This window comes from Glycine max, chromosome 1, assembly GCF_000004515.6.
Source record: "Glycine max cultivar Williams 82 chromosome 1, Glycine_max_v4.0, whole genome shotgun sequence".
Taxonomy (NCBI): domain Eukaryota; kingdom Viridiplantae; phylum Streptophyta; class Magnoliopsida; order Fabales; family Fabaceae; genus Glycine; species Glycine max.
In genome coordinates, this window is record NC_016088.4 from 28,599,692 (window position 1) to 28,611,784 (window position 12,093).

Sequence of the window (12,093 nt, forward strand, 5' to 3'; positions counted from 1 at the left end):
ATATTTCTAACTACCAATGTAATAGATAGACAAACACACACCAAACACAATAACATAGCAAAAGTTATACACAAATATGGACAAAACAAAAGATAAAAGAGAAAATGGAACATGAATGAAGAAGTCATGATAAACATTGCACACTTATCGAATAGCTTAACTCTCTAACAAGTCCCCAGTGGAGTCGCCATCTGTCACAACCTACCCTTCGACGAGAGGGCAAAAGCAAAATAGATAAGCCAAAGTGTTCGTCTCCAAGGGAGAAAACGAGTGGAGTCGCCACCAACATTTATTGGAGGAAAACATTAGAAAAACCAAAAAGAGGTCTGCGAATATTGAAAAGAAGGGTTCCAGAGTTGTTTATGCATGGGGAAGGTATTAGCACCCCACATGCCTGTCACGAGGGACGGCAGCCTTTAATCGAGTGTGTGCAACGTGACTTCAGAATTATTTACTTTTCCCTTTTTATATTCTTTTATTTTTTGGGGGTCAACAAGGGTGTTGCCCTTGCTCCTATGTATCCTCAGGTGCGATGAGGAATTCAAACCTGCGTAGTTCCTTAAGACTAAAAGCTTGTGTGTTGAGTTGGTTTATGCTTTTAAAAGATTCATTTTAATTCCGAACAAAGAGTCGTTTAAGGCGTTGGACCTTGGAATGATCTCAAGTGATATTTGATTAAATGAAGTTAGTTATGAGTTGGTTTTATCTTGGTTTTATCTTGGTTTTGTTTATGAACTTTCAATCTTTTTAAAGACAATTTTACTGCACTAGTGATCGGTTAAGATTGAACTTTACAAAGAAAAAGAGATTTCCGATGATAGATGGAGAAGATGAATGTGCACATAATAACAAGGGGGACTCCTAAGGGTACATAGATCACTCCTAAGGGTACATAGATCACAAGGATGTTTGTGTATGATTATGGTCATTTGATTTTTGTATTAATTTCTTTTATAATAAACTCACCCTTGCAATTTTTGTATTGTGTGCTTGATACTTGTGATGATCACAAACCTTCGTTCGTCAGAGTACACGGACAATAGTAGAGTAAATGAAGTGAGATTCTTTTGTTGAGCTGCCAAGCCAACGTGATGTTCGCACTCTGGGATACTACTTGTTTGTGTGAATGCAAAATCTACCGGTAAGTGCATCGGGTCATCAAGTAAATAATTAAAACGGTGTGAACCGAGTATCGAACTCAGGGAACTTGTTCATTTGGTAAAGGTTTGTTCTATAAGCAGGCATTTGCAAATACAAATCATGATTGTGAATGAAAGTAAAAGTATGTTCTATTCTAATTACAAAGCAATAAATGTGAGCAAGTAAGTGTGAAAATAGATATCTAAAGGCGTTGGGTCCTCTTACTGAGCAAATTGATGCAATTAAGGATGTTTCTCTAATTAAAGATGTTTTTGTGATCTATGTTGAAGGCTCAAGTACTAAACACCGATGTCTCGTGAGTTTAGTCTAATTCTAATTAAACTTTGTTCGCAGATGTCTCTTTTCGAACTTAGCTTAATTGAACAGCTTTATGATCACAGCATAACAAAAACTAAATTACCGCACTCTGTGATGTAAGCTCCATTGGAGCTTGTAGGCCTAGGATCTTCTTCATCAATAGATTCCTTTGCTTCTTGGAAGATAAATGGAAGCGGAATGGAGAAGGAAGAGAGAGAGGAGACGCCACTTCAAGGAGAAGATGAGTCTAGAAGAAGCTCACCACCATAGGAGGCCATGGATAAGAGCTTGGAGGAAGAAGGAGATGAATGAAGGGAGATGGAGAGAAGAGCACGAAATTTTGTGCTCTAAAAGAGCTCTGAAATCTAAAGTTAATATTCAAATGATCAAAGTTGAAACAAATGCACACACATGACCTCTATTTATAGGCTAAGTGTCACACAAAATTGGAGGGAAATTTGAATTTCAATTCAAATTTCACTTGAATTTGAAATTGAATTTGTGGAGCCAAACTTTGTAGCCAAAATTTCACTAATTATGATTAGTGAATTTTAGTTATGGTTCAGCCCACTAATCCAAGATCAATTCCAAGATTCTCCACTAAGTGTGCTTAGGTGTCATGAGGCATGTAAAGTATGAAGGACATGCACAAAGTGTGACTATATGATGTGGCAATGGGGTGTAGTAAGCAAATGCTCACCTCCCCCTCTAAAATTTAATTAGATTGGGCTTCTACCAATTCAATTAAATTTATTTCCAACCACACACATCAAATATTCACTTAGTTCATGTGAAATTACAAAACTACCCCTAATACAAAAACTAGTCTAAGTGCCCTAAAATACAAGGGCTGAAAAATCCTATATTTCTAGGGTACCCTACCTATAATATGGAGCCCTAAATACAAGGATCAAATATAATGACATCCTAGTCTAATATGTACAAAGAGAATTGGACCCAAACTTGGCCCATGGGCTCAGAAATCTACCCTGAGGTTCATCAGAACCCTAGGGCCTTCTTCAGCAGCTCTAACCCAATCCTCTTGGAGCCTCTTGCTCATGGCTCTAGTGACTGGTCCCTTCCTAGGGAGGATTTCATCACTCTGTGTCCGGACATACGGTAACCTAATCCTGCTCTATCAAGTTCTAAGGAGACAATACATCTTTCAATGCTAAAGCCCTTAATAGTACACACATATGGGTGATCAAGCCACAAGCATGCAATAATAAAGTACTGATAGAAATAATGAACACATAAAACAACCTTAATTAGATAGGGAAAGAGTTTACATTAATTACTCAGCAAGAATCCCCAACTGAGGATTTAGCCTTCCATAGCAAGGAAGCTCCTTTTATAATGAAGAAGAGGAATTAAGAGAAATTGCTTGCTTACAAAGGAGTGGGGATGTCTCCTCCACCTCTAGGAATCTTGCAATCACTCAAAAACTCACAAATCTTCCTAAAAGATCAAAAATTGGTTTCTTTGCTTTGTTCTTTACCTTTGTGTATTTCATTCTTCAAGCTCTTACGGCTATTCAGCGCTCTCTCTCTCTCTCTCTCTCTCTCTCTCTTTTCTGCTATTCCAGGCTTAAAAAGGGCTCACTGACCTCGACGTCGCGCTTAGCCCGAGTAAGTGAATTTTCGCTCAGCGCCAAACTCGCGCTAAGCCTGAAAGGTGACAAACGACTCACTGAGTGAGCTGATGATGCGCTGAGCGCGTGCCTGCGTGATAGATTCCCTTCTAGATTCCTCCTATCCGCTAAGCGCGTTGATGCCTCGCTTAGCGGATGACACTCGCTAAGCGCATTTAGCTCGCTTAGCGAGACATCAACTTTAGCACTTCTTCAAAATAACTCCTTTTTGCCTGAAATTTGAGAGAAATTGACATTAATTCCATACACAAGGCTTCTACTTAGCACAGATAAAAACAAAGCAAAATTTATTTATAATCCTACAAAAAGAACCATAAATTGGGGAAAATATATACATTTTGTAAAAGTTTTCTATACACAAGTTAGTCGTATAAGACGACTAACAAACTCCCCCAAATTTACAGTTTTACTTGTCCTCAAGCAAAGAAAGAACAACTCACTTGTCCTCAAGTAACAAAATCACAGTGGTTATTCACAAGGTGTTTGCTCCAAAGAATTCAATCACATGAAATGAATGGCATACAATGCTTCAATCACATCTTCTCACAAGACATGCAGCTTTTCAAAGATGTGAACATGATTATTAAGGAACACAACTGAAATAAGCTAGTAAGAGCAAAAGATATCAAGGAAGGATCATTAACCAAGGTCACACAGCTACTGTTTCACTCAAACACAAGTGTTTAGGCTTATTCAACAATCAACAACTAACACAAGTCTTAATCTTTGCAATTCATCTCATGCCATATAGTCAAGAACACACAAATTGAATCTGAAGGACTTTACTAGGCTTGTAACGAGGCTGGGCTGCAATCAATTCATGGTTTTTCTAGGATGCAAAAGCTTAGGTTCTAAGAGAGCATTCATACATAGATCAACCTTTTTATTTTTATTCCAACTCTATTACTTGCCTTTCCGCACTTAGCTTTTCTTTTTCTTAAATAGCAGCACACACACTTCTATTTTATACTTACAGTTTTTTTTTTAAATACTTGCTACTTATTAGATGACTGTGTGTGTTGCTCTTTTCTTACCATTACAAGCTTTCACCCCATAATTACCCCAAATTTGGGCAAATTTTCTTTGAACCAAAATTTTCTTTTATGAATGATGCTCTCCTACAACCTAAGACAAGGTAGAAGGAGATAAATTCTACAGGCTCAAGGTTCAATCAAACAATCATACTTTCAGCTCAAAATAGGTGCAAGGGATAAATCAATCATGCACAAGGTAAGCTTTTTAGCTAAGTGGCTATCTTCAATCAAAACATGGCCTTCATCATCTTCAATTTCACGCATTCATTCCATACTCAGAGATTCATGCAAAAATCATTACTCAATGTTAGTCGTTCTCTCACAATTAAAGATCACACTCTCACCTGGTTGTGGCTAATGAGTACCTTCACAATCAAACTGTCAAACTGACTAACATTTTCAGTCATGATCCTAATCCATGTTCTTTCTCTTCTAATCATTGCACACTCATTCAAAACATATGATTTACGCATTCCAATTCACTCAAATCACGCAATCGATCACTTCAAACCAATCAGCAAACACTGAATTTCAAAACCAAGCATCAAACCACTGGATAATATAAGTGCATTGTTCAATCAAGCTCTATACAAGCTATCAACCAAAATAAAAACTATAAACTAAAATTTAAAGACTGAAACATAAACATAAATCTAAATTATAAAATGTACTAAAGACGAGATAATATTAAAACTATTCGAAAAGCAGGGAAATAAAAATCCTGATCCTACCAATGATCCTATGCAGAGTCCTATGGTGGTGGTGGGCCCTGATCCATGGCCTCCTCGTTCAAGTCCAGTGCAGGAGTGCCTACTGGAGATGCCTGTTGAGTACCCTCTACGGTCACTGGATCATCCTCAAAAATAAATGGCTCAGGTGGAGTAGGAGTGGCTTCAGAAAAGACATCCTCCTAGTCTGGCTGAGGTTCCTAGACTGCGGAGGCCTCACCCCCTCCCAAAGGAGAAGGCTGGACTCCTGACCAGGCAACCTTCTGCAGAAACTCCTCCACACTCATAACTGGTCGCTGTTGGACCACATCCTGCAAGCTCTGCATAATCAAGAGCTGGCCCTGGTGTAGGCTCTGCCACATAGACATGAAAGGCTCTGATCTCTGAGCGGAGGAACCTGGAAGAATTGGGGCTACTGGAGCTGAAGGGAGAACAAAAGTAGAGGGAGCAGGGGCAACTGAAGGAAATGGGGCCTCAGATCTTCTAGCCCTGGATTTTTGGGTCCTTGGAAAAGTGATTGAAGGGTCATCCAGGTTCCAGGAATTCTTCTTAATATAAGCCAAATTAATGGCTGGACTGAGTGACTCATAAGTGAGAGAATCTAAGGTGAATCCTCGGGCCTTGCACAAGGCAGTGATGAGGGCTAGAAATCCAAGCCTCGAGGAGTTGGACTGAGCAATGAGCGAGATCTGTCTGAATATAAGTGCTCCTATGATCATGTCCATCTTCATTACTAGCCCACAAACTAACCTAGCCCTGTCAAGATTAAGATCAGAGGTATGTGAAGTCGGGGCTAGGTTAGAATAAGATAAAACACTCCAGGTCTGCACCAAAGTTGAAAGATCCTTCCTCAAGAGCTTCCACGGCAAGCCCTCGGTGTTAAGAACAAATTCCCTTCCAAGGATACACAGCCAGGCTACCAGCTCTTGAGGATCTGGCCTCAACCTGCAAAACCTAGAGTAAGAAGGTAAGCTATCCCCTTGCTCTAAGACCACTGGAGTCTTCAAGAAGGTGTTGAGGGAGTTCGCATTGAACTTAATTAGGTACCCTCGAACCCTAACTTGGTTTGGTTCTTTGTCCTCAGGGACATATAGGTTTGCATAGAATTCTTTAACAATTACCACATCAATGCTTCCTTCAGAAAAAATAGTGAGCTCCCTGTGCCAATTCCTCCTCTCGACTTCTCTTCTGAAGTCATCAAACTCATTAATGTATAGCTTCACATTCCTCTCCGAAAGAATGTTCCGGCCGAGGATGTTATCTGCATAACGGTCCCAAGCATCCCTTGAAACAAATCTGGATGAGTCATAACTGGCCTGGGACAATGTAGTTGTGGCTTTTCTCTTACGGGAAGCCATCTGCAAAACAAAAGAATCAAAACACAAGATTAGACAAGAAATTATTCAATTTGAAAAGCAGAAAATAAAACTGAAAATCAGTCTGGGCGCTTAGCACAAGAGACTCACTTAGTGCGCCTTAGGAAAAACTACTCATGTGCTAAGCACGATAGCCATGCGCTTAGCGAGTGAACACAGATCCAATTTTTTCTGCAGAATTGGCTTAGCGAGCAGGCTCGCTAAGCCCAATTCCATAAATTTTCAAAGCAGAAAAGGATTTGCACTTAGTGCGACTAGTCTACTGAGCAGCACTGGCTTAGCGAGCAGGCTCACTAAGCACAATTCCAACAAATAGAAAAATAGAGAGATAATTGCGCTTAGCGTGAGAGGGCAAGCTTAGCATAAAATTTATTTACAATCCTACAAAAAGAACCATAAATTGGGGAAAATATATACATTTTGTAAAAGTTTTCTATACACAAGTTAGTCGTATAAGATGACTAACAATGATGTTGGGATTATTTTGAGAGAGAGTTGTGTTTTGTTAATCAACTCTTCTGTAGCTGGTTCTATAATTCTTTTTGAATTGAGGATATAAATAAAACAATTAATTATGTGTATAAACTAATTTACTTTCCGCTATGTGAATGATGTGTACTGAGTTAATATATATATATATATATATATATATATATATATATATATATATATATTCGTTTAAGTAATTGTGTGTTGTTTGGTGAATTTATATCGCAAAAAAATTACTCTCATTTTTCATAAGCAAATTAACGGATTTTTCATTTAAAAATTGAAATTTACGCAATTTAGAGTGGTGATATCGTAGCGATGAGGCGGGTCATTACACAATCTACAGTGGATGAAGGTTGCTGCTTCTTGGATGCTACCCTTCTGGACACATAGGCCATTGCACCTGTTGTGTTAGGAGCAAAGAGAGTGGGAGGTGGACGCTGGTAAGTAGAAGCAACCTTGGACGAAGAAGTGTCCATTTTCTTCTTAGTTTTCTTTTGAACTTGAGAAGTGGTTGCGTTTGCATCCATTCCTTCATCTTGCTCAGTAGCTTTCTCCCAAATTGCATCCAGCTGGTCATCTGGCCCAATGTTAAGTCCAACTACTTATGAAGTTCAAAAAGAATGGAATCATCCACCTGGGGAGTCTGTTGGTAGGATCCATCATCTACCAATCTCATATTTGAAATATTCTCTTGGCTAAAGGCTTTCTGCATTAGTATAAACACCCCGTCAAAGTAGATTTTTTCTTGTACATCCACGAGTGTCTCATACAAGAACTTCCTTATGACTCCATGAGCCTGAAAAACCTTTGCTAGGACAACGTTGTGGTAGATGTTCTTCCCTATGCTCTTATTCTTCATCACTTTAGTTCCAAAGCAGTTAAAGAGAATTTGGGGCAAGTCAAAGGATGTACCCTCCATGAGATGACATAAAATGAGTTTATGGGCATTTGACAGGAAGTCCTTCGATCCTTGTTTGTGAATAATGGCCTTGTTTAAAATCTATTGGAAAATCTTCACCTTGCTCAATAGGGTTCCATATTTCCTTGGAATCTTCGCCCAGTTCCTCACAAGGAGTGCCCCCAATGTAGTCTTCTAGTTCATTTCCCCTGTTATTCATGAACTTGGTTCCACGACGCTCGCAGCCTATGCCTTGAGCAATCGCCTTAGCAGTCAACTTCACTATTATGCCAAGAACCTTTCCAGCGAAGTATCCTCCAAGAACTTCATTCATATATATATATCGCATCCCATTAGTTAAAACGTAATTTTCTTTGAAGAAAAATCAGCATGCAATAGGGATAGACAGATATCCTCATAGCTAGGTTCCCTGACCCTAGCTATGGTGTTAAAATGGTAAATTTTATAATAAACTCCCCTCACCTATTGTGGGCTACCCCGCAGGTTCCTCGTCGCGTCACTTGAAGATTCCTTTTTGTCCTTTCTCATTGATTCCACGCAAGCCTCTACCATGCCAAAACGAAGGAGACTTAGTATGGATTTCAGAAAACAAAGCTAGTAATAGTGCTCTGGGTCAAACACCCACATCACTACATGAAAGAGCTGAGAGCATTTCGGGTTTTACAAAGGAACATCATTTGGAAATTCCGACCACGCCAATATGACCGGGGTTCAGTGTAGGTTACGAAAATAACATGCATTTCATGAAAGGATAACGTTTACAAAGTCTCTTTCTCTAAGGTTTTTCAAAGGAAGCATAAGACATGCAATGGCGGTTCCAAAGTCAGAAAAGATGCAAAGACAAGATGAAACTAACAAGAAACAAGCATAGAACCATGGTTACCTCGAAAGAAAACGAAAGGTCAGATTAGGGTTTCGTTCTCTACCGAAACTGCAAGCCAAGTTGGAAGATTCAGCTTCGGTTGAAGGGTTCCTCTCGGTGTGGGGTTTCAATGGAGAACAATGATGGTTTGTAGTGGCTAATGGTGGTTGTGGGTGATGGAGAAAGTGCTTGGAACGTTAGAAATGGCTTTGGAAGAAAGAAAGGAGAAGAAATGGCGTTTTTCCTAAGCTACACGAAAGCAAAGGCTGAAATGCTTAAATAAGAAATGCTCTCGAGAACGGAAGCTTCGAGCACACTCTAGACATCTTCTCAAAGATCCCAACGGTCAGATCGTTTCAAAACTGCGGACCAAATTTCGAGAAGATCCAACGGTTAACAAAGGCTGGGCAGTGTTTTTACCGAGGCAGCTTCATGTAGCTTCCTCAAGAAGCTTCATTAAGAGGCTTCTTCAAGAAGCTTCCCCGTGGCTTCTTTGAGAAGCTTTCTCAAGAGGCTTCTTTGAGAAGCTAGATCCTTATTTACCCACACTCTTCTATTAACTAAATTAACCTCCTTGAAAATAATTACGAATAAAAATAACACAACAAATAATCAAATATCAAACATAATTACTAATAATATATATATATATATATCAGGGTGCTACACCATCTATGTACTTTGGTTCGATCTCGAAAAGTAAAGTTCTATGCTTGAAAGAGTTCCTTGTTAGGAGTTTGTCCTTAGGATCACCAATGACCTGGGACTCTGGATGATCTTTCTGTAGCAATCATCCAATTGGTTCTCTGACTTCTTTAGGTTGATAATCCGCTGGTGAGTTGGACGCATATTGGTCTTGACTGGACCTAGCAGCAGATTTCATGATATTTTCTATTTTCATCTCAGCAAAAGACCCATCCAGCTCTAACATTGTAGTGTCAGGCTTATTGTCATTAAGTCTTACATGAATGGCCTCTTCCACTGTCAAGGTTCTTGAGTTATACACTCTATATGCCTTGGATTATTCAAAGTATATAAGTAAGATTCCAAAATCACATTTGGAATCAAAATTTCCAAGGTTATCCTTGGTGTTTAACATGAAACACTAACATCCAAATGGGTGGATGTAAGAGATGTTGGGCTTATGTCCCTTTCACAACTCATATAGAGTCTTTTTTAATATTGGCTTTATATAAATTCTATTATGTAAATAACGGGCAATATTTACTGCTTTAGCCCAGAAATGTTTAGGAGTTTAGTGATCGTTAAGCATGGTCATAGCCATTTCTTAAAGAGATCTATTTTTCCTCTCAACGATTTCATTTTGTTATGGTGTTCTTGGAGTGGAAAAATTATGGTGAATACCATTTTCTTCACAAAATTTTTCCAAAAGATCATTTTCAAACGCTCCCTTGTGATTACTTTTGATTGAATAGATACAAATGCCTTTTTCATTTTGAATCTTTTTAAAAAATTTATAAAAAGGTATCAAAAGACTCATCCTTATGGGTTAGGAACCTGGCCCATGCCCATCTTGTATAATCGTCCACTATGACTAGTCCATATCTATGTTTAGGAAGGGATTCAGTTCTGGTTGGTCCAAACAAGTCAAGGTGTGGAAGCTCTAAAGGCCTCAAAGTGGAAACAACATTTTTCTCTTTAAAAGAACTTTTTACTTGTTTACCTTTTTGGCAAACTTCACAAAGAGAATCATCTTGATATGATAGCTTTGGAAGTCCACTTACGAGGCTATACTTTTGAAGCTTTGAGATTAACCATAAGCTAGCATGACCAAGTTTCTTATGTCATACCTAGTGATGCTCTTTGGCTGAAAGTAAGCATGACACCTTTTGAGTGGATACAGACCTTACCTACACTAGCTATCAGACCTTTCTGATTCCCTCCAAAAGTGACCACCCCACCAGACATAAAGCATGACACCTTTTGAGTGGATACAGACCTTACCTACACCAGCTATCAGAACTTTCTTATTCCCTCCAAAAGTGACCACCCCACCAAACATAAGGCTTAAGGATCGAAACATAGACTTTTTTCCTATCATGTGTTGTGAGCATCCATTGTCCAGGTACCATGACTGATGTTTCTTTCTTGCTATTAAGGAGGTTTACAAAAGGAATTATCTTGCTCTTAGATACCCAAATCTTTTTGGGTCCTTTTTCCTTGTTAGCTTATGGATGCTGGTAAGCACTAGACGGACCCTTTGATGGGTTACCCTTTATAGGGAGGTCATTGCACTTATGAGTTTCATGACCCACTTTTCCACAAAAGTAACAAACAGTGACTTCTTCACTATGTACAATCTTTTTGCCTTTGAAACCATGGCCAAATTTGTCTTTGGGGTTTCTTTGCACCTTAATAACTTTTTAAAGGGCTTCATGACCACCAAAAAAATTGCCTAGTTTATTTCTCAAGGTTTCTATCTCCTCATAGAGTTTTACAATCTCAGAAGGTAGTTCCTTAAAGACTTCATGTCCGTTAAGCTTATAGTTCAAATCAGAAGACATTTTTTTGTAATGTTGACATTCCGTCTAGAGATCTGAGTTCTTCTTTTTCATCTTATCAAGTTCATCATTAGAAAAGGGGCATTCTTTTTTAACTAAGAGTTTTTGTTTAAGCATTTCCTTGCACCCTTCTTTTGAATCTTTAAGAGCTGTGATTAAGGATTTCACCCTTTCTTCCAAGTCTTGAAAATCCTTAAGAAACTTTTTGCATCCACTAGATACCTTTTCGTCCAGTAGTGCCTTGACGTCCTCACAAACAGAGGCATCTTATACATTACTAAGAGAAGTGGTTTCCAAGACAAACTCAACTAAATGAACTTGATGAGGTTTCTTGAGATCCTCATGCTCTCTTTCAAGATGTTGAAACGTTTGTTTAATTTTCTATAAGCTTTAGACATGTGAGTAGAGGCAGATAAAAGTTGATAGTATCCTTTAATTAAGTATTCTCTAGATTCGAATATTACCTCTTCACCATCAAAGTTGACAATGTCATCAGGCTAAGAGTCCTCATCATCTGAACTTGTGTCCAGTGTTGTTCTACTTTATCGGTGGACGCATCAGCCATCAGACACAGGTTGGCTTCTTCCTTAGTGTCCTCATCAGACGATGAATTGTCCAGATCCTCCCAAGTGCTCCAGAGGCTCTTCTTTTGGGACTTGAAGAATTTCTTCTTCTACTACTTTGGCTTTTTAAGGTCATTCATGCAATCCTACCCCCCCCCCCCCCCCCAAAGGGATTGGAAAAAAAAATTTAAAAAAATTGGGCCCGAAATTGAAATAAAAGAATAAATAAGAGGGGATTGGTGGATCGGAAAGCTCGGGCAGGAGTAGGACATTCCATAAAAATCTTTCTGATCCGCTAGCCGTCACTCGTTGCCCTATTCTGTCAAGCAGCTTCACTCCTCTCAATCCTATTTTTTCATCGACAGGAAGGGTGAATTCTAAGGTCCTTATTCCGGGTGGTAAGCGGAAGAAGATGGAGAAAGAATGGGCACAGCCCCACGCCCGCGTTTCGACCCGAAATGAATGGAAATGAAACAGAATCTGTGTCA